The following is a 15,655-nucleotide window of genomic DNA, read 5'->3' on the forward strand; positions in this document are numbered from 1 at the left end:
TTTTCAAATACAAGACTCAATAGAAATATGAAAAGTTAAAAAGAAAAGAGAAAGTCATAAAGGACTTGATGCTGCACTGTTTATATACTCCTACATGGGAAGATGATATTTTTTTCATTATTAGGTCATTTAGATGAAGGTGGGGGGGATGGGAGGGAGGGAGGAGAGAGAGAGAGAAGAAAAAGCTTTTAAGCTTTTATTGTGAGGGAAAAGAGAGGGGAGGTGAGTCAGTGAATTTTACTTGCAACAGAATTGGTTCAAATAAGGAATAACAAACATTCAAATGGGTATATAAATCTATCTTACAAACTTCTGGGACAGAGCCAACCAAGATGGTGGCATGAAGTTAACATGTTCCCAAAATTTTCCCTACCAAAGATAAATGATATTCAAACTATAGATCCCACCAAGAAAAAGAGAAGATTCAAAGAAGTTTTCAACTGTATAAATCTTGGAGGATCTTCAGTGAAGGTGTGTGTCAATTGGGGGGGAAAAGGGGAAGTAAAGTCCAGGAGGTGAGAGAGTGGAAAAGCCAGCAGGAGGCTTTAAACCACAATACAATCCAAGTCCTGACAGCTTCACAACATCAGAGGTCCTGGCAGTTAGACAACAAGCCAGCAGAGAGGACTCCAACCCCAAAGTCTGAACCCTGAGAACACTGTGCTAAAAGAAAGAACTGGGTAGGGAACAAGCAACTGTTAAGTCAGAACCTTAACATAGAGGGGAAAAACCTCTGCAAAGTCAAGAACTGGACTTCATAGGAAAAATCTTGGCCAATGCCAAACCAGATAGCAGACCCCAGCCCCAGGAAAAAAAAAGAGCTTGGATCTGTACTCTCTATACCACAGGAACAGAACTAAAACAACAAAGATGAGCAAAAAAGCTAAAATAGTGTTCACTATAGAAAACTATTTTACAGACAGAGATGATAATGCCATATCTGAAGAAGAAAGCAGTGAAAAATCACGCACAGGGGATAGTCTATAAATTGGTCTCAAATACAAAATCTCATCAAAGAGGTTAAAAAGAAATTAAAAAAACAAAGAAGAGAGGAAGAAGAAAAATGGAGAAAAATGAAAGTCATGCAGGAAAATTATGAAAAATTGCCCAAAGGAATCAACTCAATTAAAAGTAAAAATAACCAACTGAAAAAGGAAACACAGAATTTAATTGAAGAAAATAAAACCCTAAAAATTGGAATTGAACAAATGGAAACCAATGAATCTAGAAGACTACACAAATCTATCAACCAAAATAAAAAGACTATAAAATCTGAAGAAAATGTAAAGTACCTTTAAGGAAAAACGAATGTCCTGGAAAATAGATTCAGGAGAGACAATCATTGCACTACTAGGAAGCCTAGATTAAAAAAAAAAAAAGAACCTGGAAAATATCATGCAGGAAATTGTAAGAGAAAATCTACTAAAATAAGATAACAATATAACCATTGAAAGAATCCCTCCAGAAAAAAGATCCCAGAATAAAAACTCCAAGGGCTGTAATAGCCAAATTCCAGAACTCTCAAATATAAGAGAGAATACTGCAAGTAGCAAAAAGAAAACAATTCAAATACAAAGGAAACACAATCAGACTCACATAGGACCTATCAACCTCGAAGTTAAAGGATTGGAAGACCTGGAATAGCATATTTCAGAGAGCAAAGGACCTGGAATTACAACCCAGAATGTACTACCCTGTAAAATTCAGCATATACTGTCAGGGGAAAAGATGGATATCCAACGAAAGAGGACTTCTAGAATTTTCTGACACGAAGACCAAAACTGAACCAGGAATTCAATCACCAAATACACAACTCAGAGTTGAATAAAAAATAGTAAATGAAAAGGGGAAGGATAAAACAAAACAAATGTTAGTCAAGACCATTAAATTGTATACAACCCTAAAAGGGAAGATATTTCTAATTCTTTAGAACTTTACTTTTCTTAGAATAATTTTAAAGGGCAGAATATAATTGAAGAGAATGAATCTAAAGGATAGAGGTATAATTGGGTCTTATCTCTCAATTGAAGAAGTCCAAGATGACATCACTATGTTTGTGACAAAAAGCCCTGAAGAAAAGCAAGGGTGTTAACTTTAAATTTAAGTATCTCATTATCCTTTGACCTACTTTAACTCTACTGTACTTAGCACCTTGTCTAACTGAGGGCATCATAAACTGTTAAGTCCTGAGTCAGTGTCTCTAACTCACAATCAATTGTAAGGTGCTGAGGTGAGACCTCCAGAGCCTCCTAGTACTTGGAGATCATTAAGATTCTTCCAGTTAATTAGATCAGAGTTGGACTTAACCTGGGCTTCACTTAACAAGGGGTTAAGTACTCTGACCCTGGGTAGGGGAGCAGGAGGGGGAGGGGGTAAAGTGTGAGAGAATACAGGCCTGGGGAGAGGAGCACAAATAGTTCAAGAATTGGCTTTGGATGATACTTTGGCTCATGAGGATGATTTTGTGTACTTGAAAGATACCTGAAAAGGGGGTAAGGTAAAAAATGATTAAAATGATAATTTGATAGAATTTGAATCAATGCTGCTTATCAGGTATTCAAGCAATCTGTGATGTTATCTTGATAACAATGTGAGCTTATCAATCAAATAATCTAATTGTGATTGATGATATCTGATTAAAGGTATTAGAGTCATGAATAACACCAAAGAAAGAAGCACAAAGATGTATAATTTTAGAGGGGAAAGAAAGGAGAATGGGAATACTGAATAAATTCTACTCAATACATTCCCATTTTGGATTAAAAATCTAACTTAATCTACAGGGAAGGGGGGGACTAGGAAATGGAAAGATAAGGGAAGAAGGGAACTAACAAAAGGGAAGGGAAGGTATGAGTAAAAATAAACTGAAAGTTAAATTTTTAAAAGAAAAGTCAAAGGAGAAAAGTAATAAAATTTTGGTGAAGAGGAATAAGAGAAAATGAAAGAGAAAAATATAAGTGGTGAAAGATAGCCTGGAGGGAATTACAAAATTAGTAATAGTAACTGTAGATGTGAATAGGATAAACTGTTCCATAAAATGGAAATGGATAGCAGAATGGATTAAAAACTAGAATCCTACAATATGCTGCTTACAAGAAACACAACTGAAGCAGAGAGATACACACAGGGTAAAGGTAAAAGGTTGGAGCAAAATAATGCCTCAGCTGGAGTAAAAAATAAATCTGGGGTAGTGATCCTAATCTCAGAAAAAAGTAAAAGCAAAAATCAATCTCGTTAAAAAGGGATAAAAGGAAAGAAGCTACATCTTCTTAAAAGACACCATTGGTAATGAAGTTACATCATTACTAAACATGTATGCACCTAGTCGTATAGCATCCAAATTCCTAGAAGAAAAGCTGAGTGAATTACAAGGGGACATAGACAGTGAAACTTTAATAATGGGAGACCTCATTCTGCCTCTCATATCTAGATGCATGTAAAACAAAATAAAAAAGAAGGAAGTTAAGAAAGTGAATGAAATCTCAAGAAAACTTTGATATGATAGACCTCTGGAGAAAACTGAATGGTGATAGAAAAAAATATACTTTTTTCTCAGTAGTATATGGCACATATACCAAAACTGACCATGTACTAGGGCACAAAACCCTTAAAATCAAATGCAGAAAGCCAAAAATAATAACTACACACTTCTCAGACCATAATGTAATAAAAATTACAGGTAATAAAGGGTCATGGAAATAAAAAAACCAAGAACAAATTGTAAAGTAAATAACTTTATCTTAAATATTGGGTGGATCAAATAGCATACAAGAGAAAAAAATCAATAATTAGATCCAAGAAAATGATACCAATGAGACATCATACCAAAATTTTTGGGATGCAGCCAAGGCAGTTTTAAGGGGAAACTTTTTATCTCTAAATGCCTTTATGAATAAAATAGAGAAAGCGGAGATAAATGAATTGTGTATGCAACTAAAAAATCTAGAAAAAAAAAAAGAACAAATTAAAGATCCCCAATTAAATATTAAAATAGAAATTCTGAAATTCAAGGGACAGGTTAATAAAAGTGAAAGCATGAAAACCATTGATTTCATAAATAAAAGAGTTGATTTATCCAAAAAAGCCAGTAAAATAGACAAATTTTTGGTTAATCTGATTAAAAAAGAGAGAAAAGATAACCAAATTACCAGTATCAAAAAATGAAAAAGGCTAAACTAACCACCAATGAAGAGGAAATTAAAGAGATAATTCAGAGTTAATTTGATGAACTACATGCCAATAAACTGGATAACCTGACAAAAATACAAACTGCCTAGATTAACAGGAGAGGAAATAAATTACTTAAATAACCCCATTTCAGAAAAAGAAATTGAAGAAAGCATCAATAAACTCCCTAAGAAAAAGTCTCCAGGACCAGATGGATTTACAAGTGAATTCTACCAAACATTTAAGGAACAATTAATTCCTATGCTACATAAACTATTTAAAAAATAGGAGAGGAAGTGGTTCTATAAAACTCTTTTTCTAACACCAACATGGTGCTGATACCTAAACCAGGATGAACCAGAACAAAGAAAATTATAGACCTACTGCTCAAATGAATATTGATACAAAAATCTTTTAAAAATTTTAGAAATGAGACTACAGTAAGTTATTGCTAGGATAATACACCATGATCAGGTAAGATTTATACCAGGTAGATAGGGATAGTTCAATATTAGGAAAACACTCAACATAATTAAACTTACCAATATCAAAGTTTACAAATCATATGATTATCTCAATGGTGCTGAAAAAAGTCTTTGATAAAATACAACATTCTTTCCTATTAAAAACACTAGAAAGTTGAGAAATGGAATTTTCCTTAAAATAATAAATAGTACTATCTAAAACCATCAACAAATATTGTATGTAATGGGAATAAACTTAGAGCATTTTTCGATAAAATCAGAAGTGAAACAAGGATGCCCATTATCACCATTACTATTCAATATAGTATTATAAATATTAGCTTTAGAAATAAAAGAAGAAAAAGAAATTGAAGGAATTAGAATTGGCAATGATGAAGCAAAACTTTCACTCTTTGCAGATGATATGATGGTATACTTAAAGAACCAGAGAAAATCATCTTAAAAAACTCCTTGAAACAATTAACAAAGTCAGCATAGTAGCAGGATATAAAACAAACCCACATAAATCATCAGCATTTCTTTATATGAACAACAAACCACAAGAGCAAGAGATAGAAAGAGAAATTCCATTTAAAATAGCTATAGACAATCTTAAATACTAGGCAATCTACCTCCCAAGACAAACCCAGAAACTGTATGAACACAATTATAAACCATTTCTCATCCAAATAAAGTCAGATCTAAGTAATTGGAAAAATGCCAAATGCTCATGGTTAGGTCAAGCTAATGTAATGAAAATGGCAATTTATCCAAATTGAATGACTTATTCAGTGCCATACCAATCAAAATACCAAATAACTACCTTAACTGAGCTAGAAAAAATAGTAGCAAAATTCATCTGGAGCAACAAAAGGGCAAGAAGAGCAAGGGAACTGATGGAAAAAAAAATGTAAAGGAAGGTGACCTATCTCTACCAGATCTAAAATTATACTATAAAGTGACAATCATCAAAACTGTCTGGTACTAGTTAATAAGAGTAATGAATCAGTGGATTTAGGATAGGTTCCAAAGAAGATGCAGTAAAAGACTACAGCAATCTACTATTTGACAAACCCAAAGACATCAGCTACTGGGATAAGAACTCACTATTTGACAATAATTTGGGGGGAAAACTTGAAGATAGTACATCTCACACCCTATACCAAAATAAGGTCAAAATGTGTGCAGGATTTAGACATAAAGAGCAACACCATATATATATATATATTAATAGAAAAAGAAATATTCTATGAGATCTATGGAATTTATGACAAAACAAGAATTAGAGCACATTAAAAACTGCAAAATGAATGATATTGACTACATTAAATTAAAAAGATTTGCAGTAATAAAATCAATGCTGCCAAAATTAGAAGGAAAGCAGAAAGCTGGGAAATAATTTTCCCAACTAGCAGTTCTGATAAAAGTCTTATTTCTAAAATATATAAAGAACTACATCAAATTTATGAGGTCAGAGGTCATTCCCCAATTGATAAATGATCAAAAAAATATGAACAGTTTTCAGATGAAGAAATTAAAGATATAATCATATGAAAAAATGCTCCAAATCATTATTAAAGAATTGCAAATTAAAACAATGAGGTATGATCTCACACCTATCCAATAGGCCAAGATGAGAAAAAAGGTTAAGTGATCAATGTTGGAGAGACTGTGGGGGGCTTGGGACTTTAATGCATTGCTTGGGGAATTGTGGAAGAGAATCTAAACCTCCTGGAGAGCAATATGGAACTATTCCCAAAAAACAATAAAACCGTTCATACCCTTTGACCCAGCAATTCCAATTCTATCTATATCCAGAAGAAATTATAAAAAGAGGAAAAGTCCTTCTTGCAGCCCTTTTTGTAGTGGCAAAAAACTGGAAATTGAGGGGATGCCCATCAATTAGGGAATGGCTAAACAAGTTATGGTACATGAATACTATGGAATGTTATTGCTCTATAGGAAACCATAGACGCTCTATAGGAAACCATAAACAATCAGACTCTAGAGAAGCATGGAATGACTTACAGGACCTGTTGCTGAGTGAAAAGAGTAGAACCAAGAAAACAATGTACACATCAACAACATTGTGAGGTGAACAAATCTGACGGAAGCAGCTCCTCTCAGCAGTTCAGAAAGCTAGGACAACTGTATTGGACCGGCTATGGACTATATTATCCCCATGCAGAGGAAGAAAAACAACAACAAAAAACATACACATACACACACACAAACAACCCTTCAGAATCTAATGAACACTGTAGAAAAATAATCTCTTATGTATCTCTTTCCCTTAATCCTTTATCCTCACATGGAAAATAATACTAACCTATAAACATATTTATCAAAATGTGTATGTACAATGCTAATCTGCTAATCTGACTGCTGAGGGGAGGGGGGTGAGAAGAGAGGGTAGAAGGAAATTTTGTAACTTAACTTAAAAATATGTATGTGCATATTGGACAAAAATGAAAGAAAGAAGGAAGAGAGAGAGAGAGAGAGAGAGAGAGAGAGAGAGAGAGAGAGAGAGAGAGAGAGAGAGAGAGAAGAAAAAAGGAAATTTTCCTACAGGAAAATAGGAGGGAAAGGGGAAAATGGAGAGGTGGGGATGATGGAAATGAGTGCCACATAGTGGAGAGGATAGTCAGAAGGAAAACACTTTTGAAGAGGGAGAGGGTGAAAGGATAGAGAAAACAGAATAAATGGATTAGGTAGAATGGAATAGAGGAAAATACAATGAGCAATAGTAACTGTGAAACAATTTTGAAGTAATTTTATTTAATTTAATAACACCCTCATTTCTCAAGCATACAGAAAGGTAAGTCAAATTTATAAAAAATAGTCATTGGGGCAGCTAGGGTGTATAGTGAATATAGTACCAGTTCTGGATTCAGGAGGACCTGAGTTCAAATTCAGCCTCAGACACCTAACTCTTATTGAGCAGTGTGATCTTGGGCAAGTCACTTAATCCCTTTGCCTTGCAAAAACCATAAATAAATAAATAAACAAACAAACAAATAAATAAAGTCATTCCCCAATTGATGAATGATCAAAGTATATGAACTATTTTCAGATGAGGATGTCAAAGCTATCTATGGCCATATAAAAATGTTCTAACTCACCATCAAGTGAAGAAATGCACATTAGAAGAATTCTAAGGTACTATTTTACATCTAATAGATAAGGTTAATAGGACAGAAAAAGGAAAATTACAAATGTTGGAGCAAATATAAAGAAAATGAGACAATAATGCAATGATGGTAGAGTTGTGAACTGATTCAATTATTCCACAGAGCAATTTGGAATTAGACCTAAAAGGACTATAAAACCATGCAAGTCCTTTGATCCTGTGATGTCAAAAAACTTAAATATACAGGTTACTTGTGACAGAGCTTTTCTGGTAGCAAGGACTGGAAATTGAGGGGATGCCCTTCATTTAGGGAATAGCTGGACAAATTGTGATGTGTGATTATGATGGAATGCTATTTTGCTATAAGAAATGATGAGCAGGTTGCTCTCGGGGGTGGGGGGAAAAACCTGGAAATTCTTACATAAGCTCTTATAAAGTGAAATCTAACATGATTACATTAAAAACAGGATGATATTAAAGTAGGATGAACAACTGTGAATGACAACTTTGTTCAGCAATGTAATGAATGAAGACAACTCTGAACGACTTTTAATAAAGAATGCTCTCCATCCCCTGAGAAAGACTAATAGCTTTCAGAATACACAGATTGAATCATATTTTTTTACTTTATTTTCCTTGAAGTTTCTTTTTGGGGGGAGGGGTGCCCTATGTTTTCTTTCACAAATAATTATAATGGAAATGTTTTGTGTAACTACATACTTATAACCCGTTTCAAATTGCTTGTTTTCTCAATGAGGGGTGTGGGAATAGGAAGGAAGAAAAGGAAAGAATTTGGAACCAAAAGTTTTAAAAATGAACATTAAAAATTGTTTTTACATGTAACTAGGAAAAATAAAATACTAAAAATATTTTTTTTTAGGTTTTTGCAAGGCAAATGGGGTTAAGTGGCTTGCCCAAGACCACCCGGCTAGGTAATTATTGAGTGTCTGAGGCTGGATTTGAACCCAGGTACTCTTGACTCCAGGGTTGGTGCTCTATCCACTGCGCCACCTAGCTGTCCTAAAAATAATTTTTTTAAAAAATCAGACACAAGAAGGGGCAGCTAGCTGGCCTAGTGGATAAAGCACCGGCCTTGGAGTCAAGAGTAGCTGGGTTTAAATCCTGCCTCAGACACTCAATAATTACTTAGCCGGGTGGCCTTGGGCAAGCCACTTAACCCCATTTGCCTTGGAAAAAAAAAAAACCCTAAAAAAAATCAGACACAAGAACTCAAAAAGCACAATAGTAGTGAACTGATGTACACAGAATGTATTAACAAATATCTTTGATTACTTTTTTTAAAAATAAGCTACCCCTCCTGATTCAAATAAAGAGGTAACCCTTCTCCCAGTCAAATCAAACCCTCTCTATATATTCATGTGATCTAGGACCAGCCTGCCTTCAATAGCAAACTGCCCCCTTTTGTATGCCCACCACTTATCTTCAATCTCTCCCTATTTACTGATCTCTTGCTTGCAAATAAGACCAAGTCTCCCCGGCCATCATCCAAAAAATCGTATAGCCACTTCTAATAGCTATTGTCTGCATATCTCTCCTCCTTGTTGTGGCTAACTCCTTCACAAGGTCTTCTACAATTCATACTTCCCCTTCCTTTCTCCTCAGTATTTATTCTCTAAAGTCTGGTTTCGGTCCACATTATTCAATTGAAACCACTCTGAAAGATCTCTTACATTTTAAATATAAATTGGATCATAGAGGCAAAATACATATACAGTTATGCCTTCCACATCATGGGGGGAAAGGAGATAGGAGTTCAGCACCCTCCAGTGATCTAGAAAATTCATCATAAAATTTTTTGACTCTCCCTTCTGATCAAAGAAGTCAAAATTATTTTTCTCTCTCTTTTATGAAGTGTTTACAATATCTAATTGTAAAATTTGGGTTAAGTATTTGGTCATAGGCTCTGTGTCCTTTACTGGCCTTTGTGTGTCATTTGTGGCTTCTGTAACACTTCCAAAAAATTCCCGTTTAATGTCTTATGCTGAGGCATATCAAAGTTATACCAAAATCAGTTGGGAAGGGGAAGCTAGGTGGCACAGTTGATATAGCAACGGCCCTGGAGTCAGGAGTACCTGAGTTCAAAAATCCGGCCTCACTTAATAATTACCTAGCTGTGTGGCCTTGGGCAAACCACTAACCATTGCCTTGCAAAAACCTAAAAAAACCAACAATAAAAAATCAGTAGGGCAAGTGAAAAATGTGGAAGGGATACTGAAATGGAAATATAAATTTATCTTATTCAACAGAAAAGGAGAAGGAAAGAGGGCTAAGGGAAAGGGTGGATAAAAAAAAAGAGATCAGATTAAAGAAGACAGCTATTGGAAGCAAAGTGGACTTTAGAGGAGGGGCATATCTTATATGCCACTTACCCCACTGCCTTGCAAAAACCTAAAAAAAAAAAAGTGACAGATCAATAGAATAGATTTGGTGCACAACCCACAGTAGTAAATGACCATAGCAACCCAGCACTTCTAAAAATACAGATCCAAGTTTTTGCAGTAAGACCAATTTGACAAAATTTGCTAGGAAAACTGGAAAGCTGTTTAGTTAGAAATGCAGCATCTCATCTACCAAGGTTCACACAGATAGACTATCTACCAAGATGAGATCAAAATAAATGATTTAGAGATGAAGGGTAATATCTTAAAGTGGGAGAAAATGCATCTACCAGATCTATAGCTAAAGGACAAGTTTATGATCAAATGAGCTAGAGAGGATCGAAGGAGGTCAAATGAGTATTTTTGATCACATTCAATGGGGTACACACAAAAGAATGCAGACAAAATTAGGAGAGAGAGAGACTGAGTGTCTGTGTTTGTGTGTCTGTGTATATGTGTGTATATGTGTATAAGTGTGTGTGTCTGTGTGTATATGTGTGTGTGTCTTTTCTGATAAAACCCTCATTCGTCACACAGAGAGGGCCCTAATTCCTGCACTTCAGTGCCATGGGATGTGAGGGCGCCAGAAGGGATGCTGGGCAGAACGGAAGGGTTGCAGAGCGATGTGGGCAGAGCGACGTGGGCAGACCGAGCGACCCCCTGGCGAGTTAGTGAGCAGAACCGAGGCGCCTGGCACCGGTCGGGGCCTTCGATGCCCGGGCAAGGCGATCGCCCGGGCAGTTCCAAAAGCTACAACGCCACTCTCCTCCACGGATGGCACGGGGGTCTTCCCAGCAAGACCGATGTATTTTGTTTAACTTCACCTTTCTTAGATTTTTAAAAATTCCTTCAAAAGTAGATAAAATCTGTCACAAAATGTGCTCCTATGAAAAGGAAAGAAGGGGGAAAAAAATCTGTGTATCAAAATACTCAGAAAAGGGAAAGAAAAACAAAATCCTAGTGCGGATAGTTCCCCCCCCCCCCGGTAAAGGGGCGGGGCGGGGGCGGGGCTAGGGTCTGGTAACAAACTGTACCGCGCGGAGGTCAAGGGTCAAAGCGGCGGCTCCCTGGGCGGGGCCCCAGGCGCCCACGGCCCGGGTTCCGCGGCTGCGCGGCGGCGGCAGCTCCCGCCGGGCCTAGCGCGGAGGCCCGGCCGGGGTCGGGGCGCGGAGGCCCGGCCGCCCCGAGGAGGGAGCGCCCCACCTGCCCGGGGGCCGCCCGACTCACCCGCGGGGGATGCGCGGCCGGGGCGGCGCCGCTTCAGTCCTGGCCCCCGGATCGGCTCCGGCTGACGCGCCTAAGGAACAGGAAGGAGAAGCACCGAGGCCCAGCGCGGGGCGGCCCCCGCTCCGGCCCAGGGCCCCGGAGGTGCGGGGGGCGGGAGGAGGACGGAGCAGCTTAACTAGCCGACCAGGCCGCCACCTCGGCTACGGACTCCTCTGTTGCCTTGGCAACCGGCGGTGTGGGGGGGGGCCTCCGGGTGTCTTCCGAGTTCCAGCCTATAGCAGTGCTCCGCAGAGAGCCCTGATTGGCCCGCTGGCCGCGGAGGCCCGCCCCTTAAGCCTACGAGGGGCGGGGCCTGCGCTTGACGGACAGCCCGAGGCCAGCTCTGAGCTCATGGTGAAGGTCTTGGAATCCTGTATTTGAATGCATGAAAAACGGAAATTAGCTGGGCGGCTAGTGGATAGGGCGCCAGCCCTGGAGTCACGGGTACCCGAGTTCAAATCCGGCCAAAGACACTTAATAATCACCTAGCTGTGTGGCCTTGGGCAAAGCCACAACCCCATTTGCCTTGACAAAAAGAAAAAAAAAAAACCTAAAACAAAAAAAATTTAATACATATAAAGTGCTATTCTCATATTAGGATAAAACAAAATACACCCTGTGAATCAATACAAAATATATGCAAGGTAACTATGAAGTAACCTTTTGTTGAAAGAGCAATAAAAAACTGCACAGGAGGAAAATCCAGAAAGACCTCTTATATGAAGCAGCATTGAAATTGAGTTGGAGAAAATTAAGGATTCCAAGAGACCTAGGTGAAGTCTATGCATTCATGTAATAGGAAACAGTTTAAAGAAGAGAGGGAATATTGAATATGATAATCTCATCAACTCCTGTGGATTTCACCCTAATCTGTATGCAGATGATTCCTAGATGAGAGGATCTAACCCTAATCTCTTCAATGCTGCATCATTAAATTGTCTATTGATTATTTCAAAGTGAGCATTCTGTAAACTTCTTAAACAGAATTCATTTTTTTCCTTATAAATTAGGAATTCTTAATATTTTGGTAGTTATTTCGATGTAATTCGTTTCATTTGTGATTCTATCTATGTTATACTTTTGACAAATATTCTATTTTCAAAATTTTTTTAGAGTTTTTTTTTGCAAGGCAATGGGGTTAAGTGACTTGCCCAAGGGCACACGGCTAAGTGATTATTAAGTGTCTGAGGCCAAATTTGAACTCAAGTCCTCCTGAAAGAAAGACAAAAAGAGTTGAGAATGACACTGAAATTGAGAGACTAAGTAAAGAGAAGGATTGATGGTTTCCTTGATAATAATTGGAAAGTTCAGGAATGAGGAAAGTTTGGAAGAGAAAAGATAACACAACAGTTATTTGTCTTTGATGAAGATCCAGGAAAAGATTGATAAAAAGAAAGAAGGTCAAAAGATAAGATGTTTATAAGCTTCACCAGACTTCCAAAGGAACTATAACACAAGGTTAAGAACTCTTTTCCTACACCCTTCCCTCTTTCCAAACTTCCCAGTAACTCCTGAAAGCACCATAATTCTTCTAATGTCTTAGGTCCTTAACCTTAGCATCCCAACCTCCCTCACACCACATGTGTAATCAATTGCTAAATATTGCTCTTTCTACCTTTACCATACCTCTCACATTCAAATTCAACCCCTTCACTCAATAGTTACTACCTTTCTCCAAAATCTCATCACCTCTCACCTAAATTATTACAACAGCCTCCTAATTGATCTATTTATTTTTTCTGGTGGTTTCCTATTGCTCTCATATAATCTTTTACTTAGTTTTTCTCACCTTCACAACTTGACCACAACCTCTTTCCCATCTCACTGGACATTTCTCTCCCTACCAAACTGACTTTCAATTCTTCACTCCAACTCTGATCTTTCAAGAATGAATTCTAGGGCAGCTAGGTGGCATAGTAGATAAAGCACCAGCCCTGGAGTCAGGAGTACTTGGGTTCAAATCCAGGTCTCAGACAATAATTACCAAGCTGTGTGGACTTGGGCAAGCCACCTAACCCCATTTGCCTTGCAAAAACCTAAAAAAATAAAATATTAATTCAGTCATGTCCAATTCTTCATGCCACCACAGATCATAGCAAGCCAAAACTGTCCATGGGGGTTTCTTGGCAAAGGTTATGGAATGGTTTGTCATTTCCTTCTCTAGTGATTCTGTTCTAACGCTCATTTAAAAGTAGAGCCTTTCCTCCCAAACCACCTTGCATTTAACTACCTTGTATTTATTATATTTTATTGTATTTGTTTTTATTATCTTTATATTGCATACATATTTTATATGTATTTGTTGTATCTTCATTAGAATGAAGATTACACATGGGAGCTGCTTTATCTTTTGCACTTGTATGCAACTTGTAGCACAGTGTGTAGAATAATGTTTGTTGACTAACATGCCTGATAAGTCAGAAGAGAATGCTGAAGTGGGGCAGGAAGGGGTCTAAGGTGTATTCAGTCTGAAAAGAAATGGGGAACCAGATTATTGTCATAGTGTGGAGTTGGGTTGGGGCTACAGCTAAGTACCATAGCACAAGGAAGTTTCCAGCATGCAGACCAAGGCTAAACTGGAGAAACCTAGAAACTGATTTTATAGGCAGGAAACTATGGAAAGAGTCCAGCCAGAAATTTCAGGACCTGGACTATAAAACCAACAAACCAAAAAAAAACAACCAACATACTCTCAGGGGAGAACTAGGGAAACATTTTATCCTGCAGCTATATAACCCTGGAGAGGAGCTTAGATCAGGGAGAGTTAGAAACACATAGAGATTATAGGTGTGTAGGTCTGATTCCACCTTGGGTCAGGAATCTGCAAAGCTGAGCTAGAAGGTGGTATGTCAGACTTGACCATAGATCTTGACAGAGCTTGGGGAAAAAAACCTTGAGAGTCAACAGCTTGCTAACCTGAGCCACCCAAGAACCTTGAAGAACATAAAGCTCAATATGTGAAGGAAGTATTAGAAAGATCCTAGGTATTACTGATCACACTGGAACCTCTATTTCTTCTCAGTTGCATTGGCATAATTCAGAAATTAGGGCTGACTCAGCAAATTAGGCAGGAAAAATTGATAATAAAGAAATGTTATCTGTTAATATGTTTCTCCTCTCTCAAAGCTGGAAACCAATACAAGAATCTCAATCAGGTACTGAACAATGCTGCTCAAAATATTTCTTGACCAATGAGGAGAGTCTTATACAAATGAGACCCAGTCACTGGTTCAACCTAATTTTATGTGAGCAAAACTTGATAATTAAAATGAAGTAGATTAATGTCTATCAATATACAGAATAATTAGATTTATAGAAGATACTACAATAATAGAAAAAATAGATTGAATAAGCCATAATTGAATTTCCTAAAGAAAAAAGACCAAATTTACAAATGATAGTCATAAAAAATACTCTAATTCACTAATAATTTGATAAATTCATATCAAAACAATTCTGATTTCCCACCTTAGTCATGAAATTGGAAAAAGTGAAAATAATAACTAAACGATGATGTGGAAAAGATTCCGGGAAGACAGACACTTTAATGCATACTTGGTAGAATTATAAATTAGTTCAGTATTCTGAAAAATACTCCAAAAGCCACCCAACTATGCACACTATTTGACCCACTGTTATCACTCTTAGTCCAGAAGTGATATCCTAAACTATCTATATATAGATAGAAAAAAAAAATTTGTAGTACTTATAGCAGTTTTAACAACATATTGCAGATAAAAAGTTGTCAGTCACTTGGAGATTGATTGGATAAATTGTTATATAAATGTAATGTTATATTATTGCAACAGAAGAATCACAAAAGGAAAGATATCATATAAACTAATTTAGAAGGAAGTGAGCAGAACCAAGATAAGTTATGTGATAACAATTTGAAGAAAAAAGAAACATTTTAAAAGAGTCTATGACTAATCCATGCAATGACCTTACCCAGTTTGAATACCAAAATGAGTTCATTTCTTGAAGTCAGGTTGGTGGTGCGAAGCTAGCAAACTACTGGAGTCTTTCCCGACCAAAGATACATGAAGCCTCTACTCCGACACTCACACTACAAATCCCACCAAGAAAAAGAGAAGATTCAAAGAGGTTTTCAACTGCAGATATCATGGAGGATCTTCAGTGAAGGTCTATCTCTTTGGGGAGAAAGGGGAAGAAAACTCCAGGAGACAGGAGAGTGGGGAAAGCCAGCAAGAGACTTTTAGCTACAGTGC

The 15,655-nt window shown here is 37.2% G+C and overlaps 1 protein-coding gene across 1 annotated transcript in view; it reads right to left on the minus strand.

Moving 5' to 3' along the window:
- Nucleotides 1–15,392, minus strand: part of AHI1 (Abelson helper integration site 1) — a 282,116-nt gene extending 266,724 nt beyond the window's left edge. Inside the window, 1 exon segment of the mRNA XM_074187648.1 lies at nt 15,375–15,392. The gene's annotated coding sequence lies outside the window, so the exon portion shown is untranslated.
- Between the last annotated feature and the right edge of the window lie 263 nt (nt 15,393–15,655).

This window comes from Macrotis lagotis, chromosome 5 (assembly GCF_037893015.1).
Source record: "Macrotis lagotis isolate mMagLag1 chromosome 5, bilby.v1.9.chrom.fasta, whole genome shotgun sequence".
In the NCBI taxonomy this organism is placed as follows: domain Eukaryota; kingdom Metazoa; phylum Chordata; class Mammalia; order Peramelemorphia; family Peramelidae; genus Macrotis; species Macrotis lagotis.